Source organism: Rhipicephalus microplus, chromosome 7, assembly GCF_043290135.1.
Source record: "Rhipicephalus microplus isolate Deutch F79 chromosome 7, USDA_Rmic, whole genome shotgun sequence".
In the NCBI taxonomy this organism is placed as follows: Eukaryota; Metazoa; Arthropoda; class Arachnida; order Ixodida; family Ixodidae; genus Rhipicephalus; species Rhipicephalus microplus.
The window spans coordinates 126,152,490-126,165,270 of NC_134706.1; the positions used below are offsets into that span (position 1 = coordinate 126,152,490).

Consider the following 12,781-nt stretch of genomic DNA (forward strand, 5'->3'; position numbering starts at 1 on the left):
TATATATATATATATATATATATATATATATATATATATATATGTATATATATACATACATATACATTTATATGGGATATGGCACAACGAGAGCGTTGTCAAGAAGGATAAATATATTTATTTCCCAGCAGTTTCGGGAGGGGTCCTCCCTTCATCAGGGGATGCGTTATACTGACATGACCTTCCAAACTGTGTTGCTGCCGCATTCCTCTCGCCTTAAAAGATGTTTGCGAGAGTGAGAGGGAACTAAAAGGAAAGAAGAGGAAAAAAAGAATCAAAACAAATCAAAACAAATCAAAACAAATCAAACAAGAATCAAATCAAAACATCCTTACTCTCGAATATGACGCTGACACTCCCGTGCCACGCGATAGCCAAGAGCAGCCGAAAACTTATCAGAAAAATGTCCTTAATCTGTCAAACACAACACTCAAACCCGCTCAGCTTCAACTTTTGTCGAGAGGCTTAACCTTTTGTCCATCATCGGGTAGATTCAATGAATTTTAACTGTACCAAGACCTCGATAACTTTGCGCGTAATCTCCGCCCAAACACGTCGGACTACCTCAAGGAAGGGGAACGACAACTATCAGACACAATTTGTGTCTGACACAACTATCAGACACAAATTCTACAAAGAACTTCCAACGAAACCGACTCCCGAGTTTGAAAGGGAGATAAAAGTAACCCTAAACAATCTCCGCCGGGACGAGAAAATTACCGGCAAAATGTTAAAAGCAATATTACCGGCCCATTATGTTCCCGGTCAATTCTATTTGCTCCCCAAAATACACAGGGCAGGCAATCCGGGACGTTCGATAGTATCCAGTAACAGCACATCAACAGAAAATATATCAGAATTCCTCAATTCCTTAATAAAAAACATCCCCCCAAACTTTCCCTTCTACCTAAAGGACACAAACTACTTCATCTGCGAAACTTCAAGTCTCGACATCCCAGGCGGCAGTTTTCTGGTGACCATGGACGTCTGCTCACTGTACACCAACGTACCCCACCATGACGGAATAGCGGCTATGGTTTCTGAATATGTAAAATCTAACTCACCAACTAGTGTAAGTGGCGAGGTACTGTTTACACTTCTTGAACTTGTTCTAAATGATAACCATTTTGACTTCAATGGCAAGCAGTTCCTTCAGGTCAGTGGCACTGCAATGGGCACGAAAATGGCCCCAAACTTCGCGAGCACCTTAATGGCTTCACTTGAAATCCTATTCATTGAGGGACGCACCTTGAAACCTTTGTACTACAGAAGATACTTGGACGATATTTTTATGATATGGAACCATCATGAGGAAAGTCTTTTCCGCTTCATAGAGGGTTTTAACAAGTGCCACCCGTCAATTAAATTCACGCACAAAATTTCCAAAACTAGCAATAACTTTTTGGACGTCACTGTCACGGTCAAAAATGACCGCTTGTCAACAAACCTTTACAAAAGGCCTACAGACCGTCAAATGTATCTACATTTCAATAGCAGCCACCCAAAGAATCGCTAAACGGGTATTCCATATTCTCAGGCCTACCGGTACCGAAGAATATGCACCGATATGCGGGAATTTGACAGACACGCGGAACACCTAAAGCATTCCTTAGTGAAACAATATTATCCGGAAGACATTATTGAAGATGCCATACTACGTGCTCGCAAAGTGAACAGGAATGATATAATTAAGGGACCAAACAGAGTATCTAAAACGACTTCCCAAACGAACCTTGTACTAATTTACTCCTCATCAGCGCCACAAATCAACAACATACTTTCCCGCCATTTCAGCATAATCAGGCAAAGCAAACTACTAACTTCTATTTTCGCGAAGCCACCTCACGTGGTGTACCGCAGGGATAAAAACCTGAAGGACATTCTTGTCAGAGCAAAAACAAACACCCCTAAAATTCTATCAGGGTGCCATTCCTGCGGAAAAGCTCGATGCAAGGTATTCCCACAGATGGTCTCAACACGTGAATCCAAAGCGAACTTCTCTGATTTCAAATTCTACATAACTGAAAGCCTTAATTGTGACTCCAGTAACGTAATATACATGCTACATTGCAACATTTGCGGACAAGAATATATCGGCCAAACAGACACGCCATTTCAGGTGTGGTTCAATAATCACCGGTACCACGCCACTTCACTGCCGAAGCTACCTTTATCTAGACATCTGCGCCTGCCAAACCACAGTTTTGAAAATATCAGCGTAACTCTTTTGCAGTCCGGTTTCTCAAACAGGCGCGAGCGTGAACAGCGTGAGGCATATTTTATTTTCAAATTTCGAACATTAGTAGCCGGCATCAATGAGGACCCCGGAAAACTCTCCTGCCTTCGAGAAGTAAGCCAAGAGGAAATCGGTGACAAAGATTGATAGCTGGAGACCATGCTTGTTTTTTCTGACTGACTCGTACGTGTACACTGTCCTTTCTTATTTTTTTCTGTCTTTTTCTTTTTTTTTCTTTTTTTCACATGCACATACAAAGTGTTTATGTTCGCCTACCACTTGATGACCATTGAAGGAAAACGGACGAAGATTAGAAGTAAAGAGCCGACCGACCCATTAAGGGGAAACCCTTTCTGTACGCACACCGTCACGGACCCCTCCCGCCACCGCGGCGACAATCTTGGGTGGCCCGACACACGTCGAGAACTGAACAGCACGTGATAAAAACCGGATGTGGACGTACACGGACAGTTGGTTTCTTTCTCAGTGTTGAAAGTGGTTCTTCCTCTTTTTTTACTTTCTTTCTTTTGCTCTTTTTCTTTTCCTCTTTTTCTTTTTTTCTTTTCGTCTTTTTTCTTACCCCTTTTTCTTTTTTTCTCTTTCTTTCTTTTTTTTAGTTCCCTCTCACTCTCGCAAACATCTTTCAAAGCGAGAGGGACGCGGCAGCAACGAAGTTTGGAACTTCATGTCAATATAACGCATCCCCTGATGAAGGGAGGACCCCACCCGAAACTGTTGGGAAATAAATATATTTATCCTTGTTGACAACGCTCCCGTTGTGCCATATCCCATACCTTCACGAAGACTAACTGGCCCATTGAATTATTACGCCCACTATACACACACACACACACACACACACACACACACACACACACACACACACACATATATATATATATATATATATATATATATATATATATATATATATATATATATATATTGTAATGACGAAAACCGAAACTGGAACTCTCTCTGGCACAGACTCGCATGCTAGGAGGAAGAGGACGAAGACGAAGCAGAATAAGAACAGCCGGCCTGCAGCAAAGGCGTTGTGTCTTATTTCTCTCGTCGTTACAATGGCGCAGTCGATGAAGAAGACGTCATACGTCCCGGCTTCGTCATCCAGGACGCCCGCCGACGTGCAGATGCGGTAAGCGTCGCTCGGGGACGGCGTCAAGGCCTCCTCAGCAGCTGTTCACCTGCCGCCACTGCCACCACCGTTCGGGGATGGCGCCAAGGCCTCCTCGGCGGCTCTAGTATACCCATCACCGGTATTTCTTCATGAAAAGGGACACCGTCTACGCGTCCTTCGCCACGGATTGTGCCGTGAGCACAGGTCGACAAGTGAACCCTGCGGCACAAGCCACCTGTCCGTACCCTCGTGGATCATCGGCAGCGTGGTTCTCTCATCGTAAAAACGCTGTTCACGCTTCCTCGATCATGGAGCCGACAGCCCTCCTGCAGCCGGGAGCACCTGTGCCGCCATTCGGGGACGGCGTCCAGGCCTTCTCGATGGCTCCTGGGCAGGCTTGCCCCGGCCCCACCACGACAGTACATGGCCTGTCGTTGACCGGGAATGCCGTTCACGCTTCCCACTGCGACAACGTCCTGCTCAGTGCTTCATCGGCACCTCAGCCGCTCAGGGGTGCTGTTCAAGCTCCCTCGGCCGAGGGTACCACAGCAGTGAGTACGCTGATCGGGGAACACGTCCCCACTGGCTCCGCATGTGGGCCGCCCGAGAGTGCCACCGAGCTTTCGCGCACCATTGCGCGACTCCGCCTCGAGGTCGGCGCCCTGACAGCGTCGAGTTCTGCGATATTCCCTGCTGCCTTGCCGGGACTTCACATTATCGATGAGGCGTTGGCCGCGGCCGCCTCGCAAGACCATTCAACAACTTCCCCCGAGAGCCGCAGCAAGCTCCAGTATACTCTCGCGGCTCTTTCACACCAACTTGGCTGTGTGGCGTCGCTATTTTCTGGAGCTTCGCCTGCCGTGACACCACCACCGGCTGCCTCCGAGCTACCCGAGTTTCGCGGCTTCCAGGACGATGCCGTCGATTGGGTGGCTACCATCAATGCTCTCGGAGCTCGCAAGGGATGGAGCGACAATCAGAAGTGGTGCGTGGCCTTAGACCGCCTTCAAAATCCTGCTGCTGCGTGGCACAGGTACGAAGGCGTGCGGCAGCAGTCCTGGGCGGACTGGAGCGCCAAGCTCATTGCTGCGTTTGGAAGAAATGAGTCTGACCTCACTGCTACCTCTCATTCTACCCTCGCCACTACCGAGCAAGGGGCTATTGAGAAGCACAACGACGAGGCAGCTGCACCCTCTGCCAACCTGCCCTACCTCGGAGATCAACCTCACGAGGCGCCGCGCCCCCCTACAGCTGTGCCGCGTGCCCCCTCCCCGGACAGCTTCCCAGAGTACCCTGCGGCAATCATCGAGACAAGCTGGACGGTGTACTCCTCCGGGCAAATCTCTGACTCCGCGTCGACACCTGACACACAATTACCCTTGACCCAACTTAGGACCGCCTATAAAGCACAGAAGCCAGTGAGCCAGCCTCCAAGCTGGTCAGCCCCAAATGGCCTGGATCCATTGACCTGCTGCGTGACGACGGCGGCTCTTTCACAACCAGCCGGAGACCAAGCACACGTCACAACGGCCAGTTTGACCCATAGTAAGGAGCCGCACCATCCCCTGCCACCTTTGCCGTCATTGGCCGAGTGCGTGGACGCTCGTAACTTGCCAAATGCCGTCTCCCCTAACGAGCCACAAGTGCCTACTCCACCTGAGGAGGATGCCATCGAAGTCATTCCGGTGCAGTTCACGGTTGCTCCGGATGGCGAGGCAACTGGCCATGTCGACATGAACGCACGTGACGGATTGGCAAAAACCTCCACTTCGACCAGCAGTGCATCAGCGAAGACGCTAGAGCACGACTTGCGTCGCAAGTCTACGCGCAAAGTCTACACAGCGATGTCGCTGATATCTATCGATATAGCCCATCGTACCTTCCCTCGCTCTGAACAACGCAGGCGTCCCCGCTCAGTGTGGGCCGCAGTACTGCATACTGGTGTCCCTGCAATGTCATCCAAGCAGCGAAGGGGTAGTCATCGCGATGGTCCGCCACCAATGCGATCACTCCGCACCAGCCAGTATCACCTGCTGGGTTTACATTCTCCAGGTGACTACATTAACTTGCCGCGCGGACGCGACCTGCAACGACCACCTCGACACAGCCAGGGTCGTCCACCAGAGTACAGGACAGTTCCACAGGACAGCTCGAGGCGTGCACATGACAGACTACCACGGCACTCCCAGTGCCGCCCTCCAGAGAAAATTGCCTTTGCGCGCTAGCAGTCATGGCCGAGTGTAATGACGAAAACCGAAACTGGAACTCTCTCTGGCACAGACTCGCATGCTAGGAGGAAGAGGACGAAGACGAAGCAGAATAAGAACAGCCGGCCTGCAGCAAAGGCGTTGTGTCTTATTTCTCTCGTCGTTACAATATATATATATATATATATATATATATATGTATATATATATAATGAATTTGAATGACGGACTTTCTGCTGTCACTGAAGGAGACTATAAAGATTGGCTGTAGTGGTAGCTCGCACAGGCCACTCGCCGGCCGCAAGACCTGCCTCGTAAAGCACCTTTCGCCAAGCAGCGTCTGAACCTTTCTCGACGTACAACACCTTTATTTTAAGTGGTGGAGGAGCCGGGGTTCACATCAACATAGAACTTCGCAATCGGACGCTACCCTTACCGTTCCCCACGACTGCTCCTGGCCCTTCTCAAGCTACCTCACCAACGAGAGTCCTTTGTACTGGCGTGTCTCAGCAACGCAACCCCCCATTTTTTCGCGGCAATGAAGAACATGACGTCGAATACTAGCTCACCAACTACGAACTCATAAGCGCTTTCAACAAATGGAACGCCTGCGACCAGCTCAGAACGTGCGCTCTTACCTCACTGATGTGGCCAGACTCTGGTTCAAGAGCCACGATGGCGAAATCACTAACTGTTCCACCTTCAGGACCACCATCACCGAGGTCTTCGGTCGTCCCACCGTGCGCCGGCTTCGTGCGGAACAGCGTCTGCGCAGTCGAGCTCAGTGCGGGGACGAGACCTTTACGAGTTACGTCGAAGATGTCTTGTCTCTTTGCAAGCGCGTCGATGCATCTCTGACCGAACATGACAAAAGCAAGCACTCCACGAAAGGAGTTGACGAAGATACCTTCCAGATGCTCGACGCAAGGAACCCACAGACTGTCATCGACTTTGTCCAGCTCTGTCAAGAGTACGACGAGTTGGGTAAGCAGCGTGTCTCTACTTGCAGGGCCGCTGAATATACAGCTGAAGTTTATGCACTCGTACAAGACATTGCTGCTGAAGACACCGTCTTACTGCCACACATTAAACAATTCATCCGTGAAGAAATTTCGCGTCAGCTTTCCTTTGGGGTCGAAGCATCCGAGCCAGTGACCTCAGTAGACCCACGTCTACGCCAGGTCATTGAGACGCAGGTCCCACAGGCACTACCTTCATCGCCATCTGTCCCTACGCCACTGACTTACACTTCCGTCGTTGCCCGACCACCAGCCCCACCTGTCTCTGGCGCATACCGGGGCACCGGGTCTCTCTACCCTACGACGCTGCCTAAATATGCAGCACCCCATCCTACTTCGCCCCTGCATCTTCTGTCGTTAACCCATGGCACACCTTCGATAATCAACCCATCTGTTTTGCACGCGGTTTTTTGGGACATGTAGCATGCTGCTGCCACCGTTGCAACTTCCAGGCTCCGAACAGTGGGAATTCTGCAAATTACCATGCTTCCCAGAATCCCCAGCGATCATGTTCCCCTATCGCCGACTCATTGTCCCCACGACACCCTATCGACTCTTGCCGGTCTTTACCGCCCCGTCGCCGACCTGTATCTCCTATGCTTCGGCACACGAGCCCTGCTCGAGAGGAAAACTGACAGCCGCAGTTCCGGAGAAAAAAACTGCGTCGTCGTCGAACTCTCCAAGACCCCCTCTTTGTCCACCCAACGAAATCGATGGGCTAGTAGTAGGTGTCTATGTACGTGCACTTGTCAACACGGGTGCCATCGTTATTTGTAATTAGTAAAAAATCGTGACGCAATTTGACAAAAGTTACTACGCCGCTTACGAATCTTGCCCTACGTAAAGTCACCTTCCAATTCATCGCGCCGATGGCTCAATGCACAGCACGTGTTCTTATTCAAGATGTTTGGTACGCCGTCCAGTTAGTTGTTCTTCCACGTTCATTTTACATCATACTAGAATAGTATTTACTTTCTACCCATCAAGCCCTTGTCGATTGCACTCGTGCTGAACTCACGTTGATGAATCCGTACTATGATATCGATCACCACAGTACCTCGAAAGTGTTTGCCGCAGCTGATGTACGGATCGCGCCTTTGTTCACCGTCCTAGTGCCTGTGTTTTTACCTGCTGCCACTAACTCGGCGCTCCTGTTCCAACCATCTATAGCTAGTGCGCATCACCGTACCACCGTCCTCTCGTTCACCAGCATCAACTTTTGCAACGGTTCGGTTCGGCGATACTTTATGCGTGCAATGTTTCTGCTTGTCCATACATCCTGCTACGCAGCGAGTGTCTGGAGAGAATCGAGCCTTCAGGTTGTATTTTCGAAGATCCGATGTATTCAGACAAGCCATTACACCAGCAACTGATGCCAATGACGCTATGAATGTTTTCCGCAAGTCCATTGATTGCCACCTCACGCCTGGGCAGCAGGAACAGCTGATCAAGCTCCTCCAGCGTTTTCGAGCCTTCTTTGACCACAATCAGCCTCTCTTAGGTCGAGTGTCAGCTGTTGTTCACCGTATATATACCGGTCAAAAACACTATTACATCATCATCATCATCATCATCATCATCATCAGCCTGACTACGTCACATCCACTGCAGGACAAAGGCCTCTCCCTTGTTCCGCCAGTTAACCCGGTCCTGTGCTTGCTGCTGCCAATTTATACCCGCAAACTTCTTAATCTCATCTGCCCACCTAACCTTCTGTCTCCCCCTAACCCGCTTTTCTTCTCTGTAAATCCAGTTAGTTACCCTTAACGACCACTGGTTATCCTGTCTACTTGCTACATGCTCGGCCCATGTCCATTTCTTCTTCTTGATTTCAGCTATGATATCCTTAACACCCGTTTGTTCCTATAATCTACTCTGCTCTTTTTTTTGTCTCTTAAGGTTACACCTACCAATTTTCTTTCCATTGCTCGCTGCGTCGTCCTCAATTTAAGCTGAACCCTGTTTGTAAGTCTCCAGATTTCTGCTCCGGAGCTAAGTACCGGCAAGATACAGCTGTTATATACCTTCCTCTTGAGGGATAGTGGCAATCTACCTGTCATAATATGAGAGTGCTTGCCAAATGTGCTTTACCCCATTCTTATTCTTCTAGTTACTTTAATCTCGTGGTTCGACTTCGCGGTTATTAGCTGCATAGTCTTTTACAACTTCAAGTGCACTATTACCTATCTCGAAGCGCTGCTCCTTGCCGAGGTTGTTGTACATTACTTTCGTTTTCTGCAGATTAATTTTAAGACCCATCTTTCTGCTCTCCTTGTCTAACTCCGTAATCATGAGTTGCAATTCGTCCCCCGAGTTACTCAGCAATGCAATGTCATCGGCGAAGCGCAGGCTACTAAGGTATTCTCTATTGACTCTTATCCCTAACTGTTCCCATTCTAGGCTTCTGAAAACCTCCTGTAAGCACGCGGTAAATAGCATTGGGGAAATTGTGTCCCCCTGCCTTACACCCTTCTTCATTGGTATTCTGTTGCTTTCTTTATGAAGCACTATGGTAGCAGTTGATCCCCTGTAGATTTTTTCCAGAATGTTTATTTATACTTCATCGACGCCCTAATTCTGCAGTGTCTGCATGACGGCTGATATTTCTACTGAATCAAACGCCTTCTTGTAATCTATGAAGGCTATGTATAGTGGTTGGTTATATTCTGAGCATTTCTCTATTACCTGATTGATAGTATAAATGTGGTCGATTATTAAAAACACTATTACGACACCGTCCATATCATGTGTCAACTACCGAATGCCGCGTCATCAATGAACAGGTCGACGATATGATGAATCATGGCATTATCTAACCATCAAGCAATTCCTGGGCCTTTCCAGTTGTGCTGGTGAAGAAGAAGGACGGTTCCATCAGGTTCTGCGTGGGCTACCGACGTCTCAACCGAATCACAAGCAAGGATGTCTATCGTGAACTTTCTTACAGCGCAACACTAGAAAAAATACAGGACAGGGAAGGAGTAGAACAGAAAGAAAAGACGGCGCTGTTCTGTTCTACTCCTTCCCTGTCCTGTATTTTTTCTAGTGTTGCGCTGTAAGAAAGTTCACGATGGATCCCAACCAACTGGCCCGACTTACCGTCTTACTACAAGGATGTCTATCCGCTGCCACGCAGTGATGATGCCTTGCACTGCCTACAAGAAGCCGAATTTTTCGCTTCTTTAGATCTTCGCTCTGGACACAGGAGGGTACCCATGGCAGAAGCCGATCGTGAAAAAACAGCTTTCATCACGCCTGACGTGCTGTACAAATTCATAGTCATGCCTTCCAGCCTCTGCAACGCGCCAGCTAGTTGCAAGCGAATGATAGACGCTATCCTTCGTGGCCTCGAAGGAAACGTTTGCCTTTATTTAGATGACATTGTCGTCTTTTCATCTGATTTCACAACGCATTTAATCCGCCTCGAGAAAGTCCTCGCTTGTCTTTCCGTGGCGGGGCTGCAATTGAATCTGAAGAAGTGCCATTTCAGCACTCGAAGGCTCACGAACCTTGGACACGTGCTTTCCAAGAATGGCATTCTTCCTGACCATGCCAAACTTACAGCTGTTTCAGCATTTCCTAAATAGACCACCACAAAACAGCTTCGAAGCTTCATGGGCCTTTGCTCCTACTTCCTGTGCTTCGCCCGCGATTTCGCGACGTTCAGCGCTCCTTTGACGAATCTCCTCGTTGACCCTGGCGACCTTTTTGCCTGATCTACCACCCTTAACGGTTCTTTCATTATACTGCGCCACCTCCTCACGTCGCCGCGTATTCTGCGACACTACGACCCATCGGCACCCACAGAGATTCACATCTACGCTAGTGGTGTCGGGCTAGGTGCTATTCTTTCGCAGAAGAAAGACGCCTTTCAAGAATACGTGGTTGCCTACGCAAACCGAACTCTTAACAAAGCCTAAACCAACTATTCCGTCACTGAAAAGGAATGCCTCGCAATTATTTCGGCAACAGAGAAATTTCGGTCTTACGTGTAGGGGCGCCCTTTTGACGTCGTGACTGACCACCACGCCCTCTGCTGGTTGCAGTCACTGAAGGATCCGAGTGGTCGCCTCACCCAATAGGCGTTACGCCTTCAAGAATATGGTATTCGCGTGGTCTATCGCTCCGGCCAGAAACATTCGGACGCAGATGCCCTCTCCAGTTCGCCCCTACCCCCTGGCCCCGCCTGCTGTGAAAGTCTCATCTATGATGCCACTGCCGTCACCATCGCCGACATGCCATCTGAGCAACGCAAGGACTCGGGTTGCTTCGATTCTAGAGATCCTGGCTGAGCGAACGGCTTCTCCCCCTACTCGCACGTTGGGTCGGCAAGTCGAGCACTTCACCACTAGCGACGACTTGCTGTACCGATGCAACTACGCACCCGGTGGACGTCAGCGGCTACTCATGATTCCACGTGATCTGTGATCCCAAATTTGTTCCACGTTTTATGACGCCCCCAATGTTTCCACGCAGGTTTCCTGAAGATTTATTCTCGCATACGGCTCCGATGTTGACCGGCGTGGCATGTACCGTTTTATTTGAAAGTACGTTCGGGCTTGCTCAACGTGCCAGAGACTAAAGACTCCCCCTCATCACGTCAGCAGTACTTTATTACTTTTACCATGCTCCTCCCGACCATTCGACCGTGTCGGCGTCGATATTTATGGTCCCCGTCCCAACACTGCAGACGGTAACCGCTGGATCATAGTTTCCGTCCACCACCTCACGTGGTTTGCCGAAACTTCATTCCTTCCTTCGTCTATACAGCAAAAGACGTTGCGACTTTAGTTCTTCACAACATCGTATTACGTCATGGAGCACATCTGGAGTTACTGAGTGATCGTGGTCGCGTATTCTTGACAGACGTCATCACAGCATTGCTGCGTGAGTGCCACATCGTTAATCGCACTTGAAACACCTGTCATCCCCAGACCAATTGAAATGCAGAGGGCTTCAACCGCAATTTTGGTGATATGCTATCTATGCACATCTCGTCACACACACACACACACACACACACAAACGCACACACACACACACACACACACACATATATATATATATATATATATATATATATATATATATATATATATATATATATATATATATATATATATATATATATATATATATATATATATATATATATATATATATAATACAAGGAGAGAGTAAGACGCATGCTTGATGTTTTTGAATACTACGCATGCCTGCAAGTACACGTCAGACAGCGGAAACCTAATCAACCTTGTGCAACTTTCGAATGCATTTGTCCAACTGACACCTGGATTTCTCGTGAAAGCGACATAGTTATCCATTTTCGTGCTCACCGGCATAACAAGCATCGAGAGAAAGTAGGAGCATCATTTCAGTCGCGTAGAATGTACCTTCTTCAATGTTGTAGTCCTCATCATATTCTACCATGTACGCAAGCGCAGAATAAACAATGCAAGCACACATAAACATGCGCGCAAACATGCATGCACACTTTTCGAGTTACTTATATTTTCGTAAGGAACAGGGCGGCGTTAGTAAAATTGAAGATACATGTAGGACATGAAATAATTTAACTGTATTTGCAACTAAAAGAAAACACATAGTGAATTGATTCAACTTCCTTGCTTCATCGCTTGCAAAAAGACACAATGACCTTTGAAACCCCCAATCAATGCGTCCATCATGTAATACTATGCTGCTTTGTCCGAAGTCTGTCTATAATGTTGGTTTATGCCTGTTCTGCTTCGAAAGACCTCTGTTTGTTGATTATTCGTGCAGGCCAGCATTATGATAGTTGAGCGATTTCTCTGTGGCAACACTTGAATTTTTAGTATAGTTTTTGGACATTATGGCTACTATTACTTGGCGAGTATTAAGCCCTGAGGGAGCCGTGAGAACCAATTATTATATTTTATGGAACAATTCTTCTTTGTTGTACGCTATTATTATTATAAATAAAAATTGTCCTGTCCAACGCAAAAAAAAAACGTAGGACAAGACAAAGGCGAATCATTGACTCAGCCAAAAGTTCAGACTTCTATATTGTTTCTTATCATTTACATTTCTGTGCTTTACGATGTCGGTGATCTCTACTGCCTACTGCCATAATGAATTTGTCGAACGCTTGATTTTCAGTCCGGATGTCTTGTTTCAACAGCTCAATGTTTTTTTTCTTTAT

The 12,781-nt window shown here is 47.9% G+C and overlaps 1 protein-coding gene across 1 annotated transcript in view; it reads left to right on the forward strand.

The window, feature by feature from the left end:
- LOC119185209 (guanylate cyclase 32E-like) overlaps positions 1-12,781 on the forward strand; it is a 150,475-nt gene that overhangs the window by 32,043 nt on the left and 105,651 nt on the right. The gene's annotated exons all lie outside the window — the stretch shown is intronic.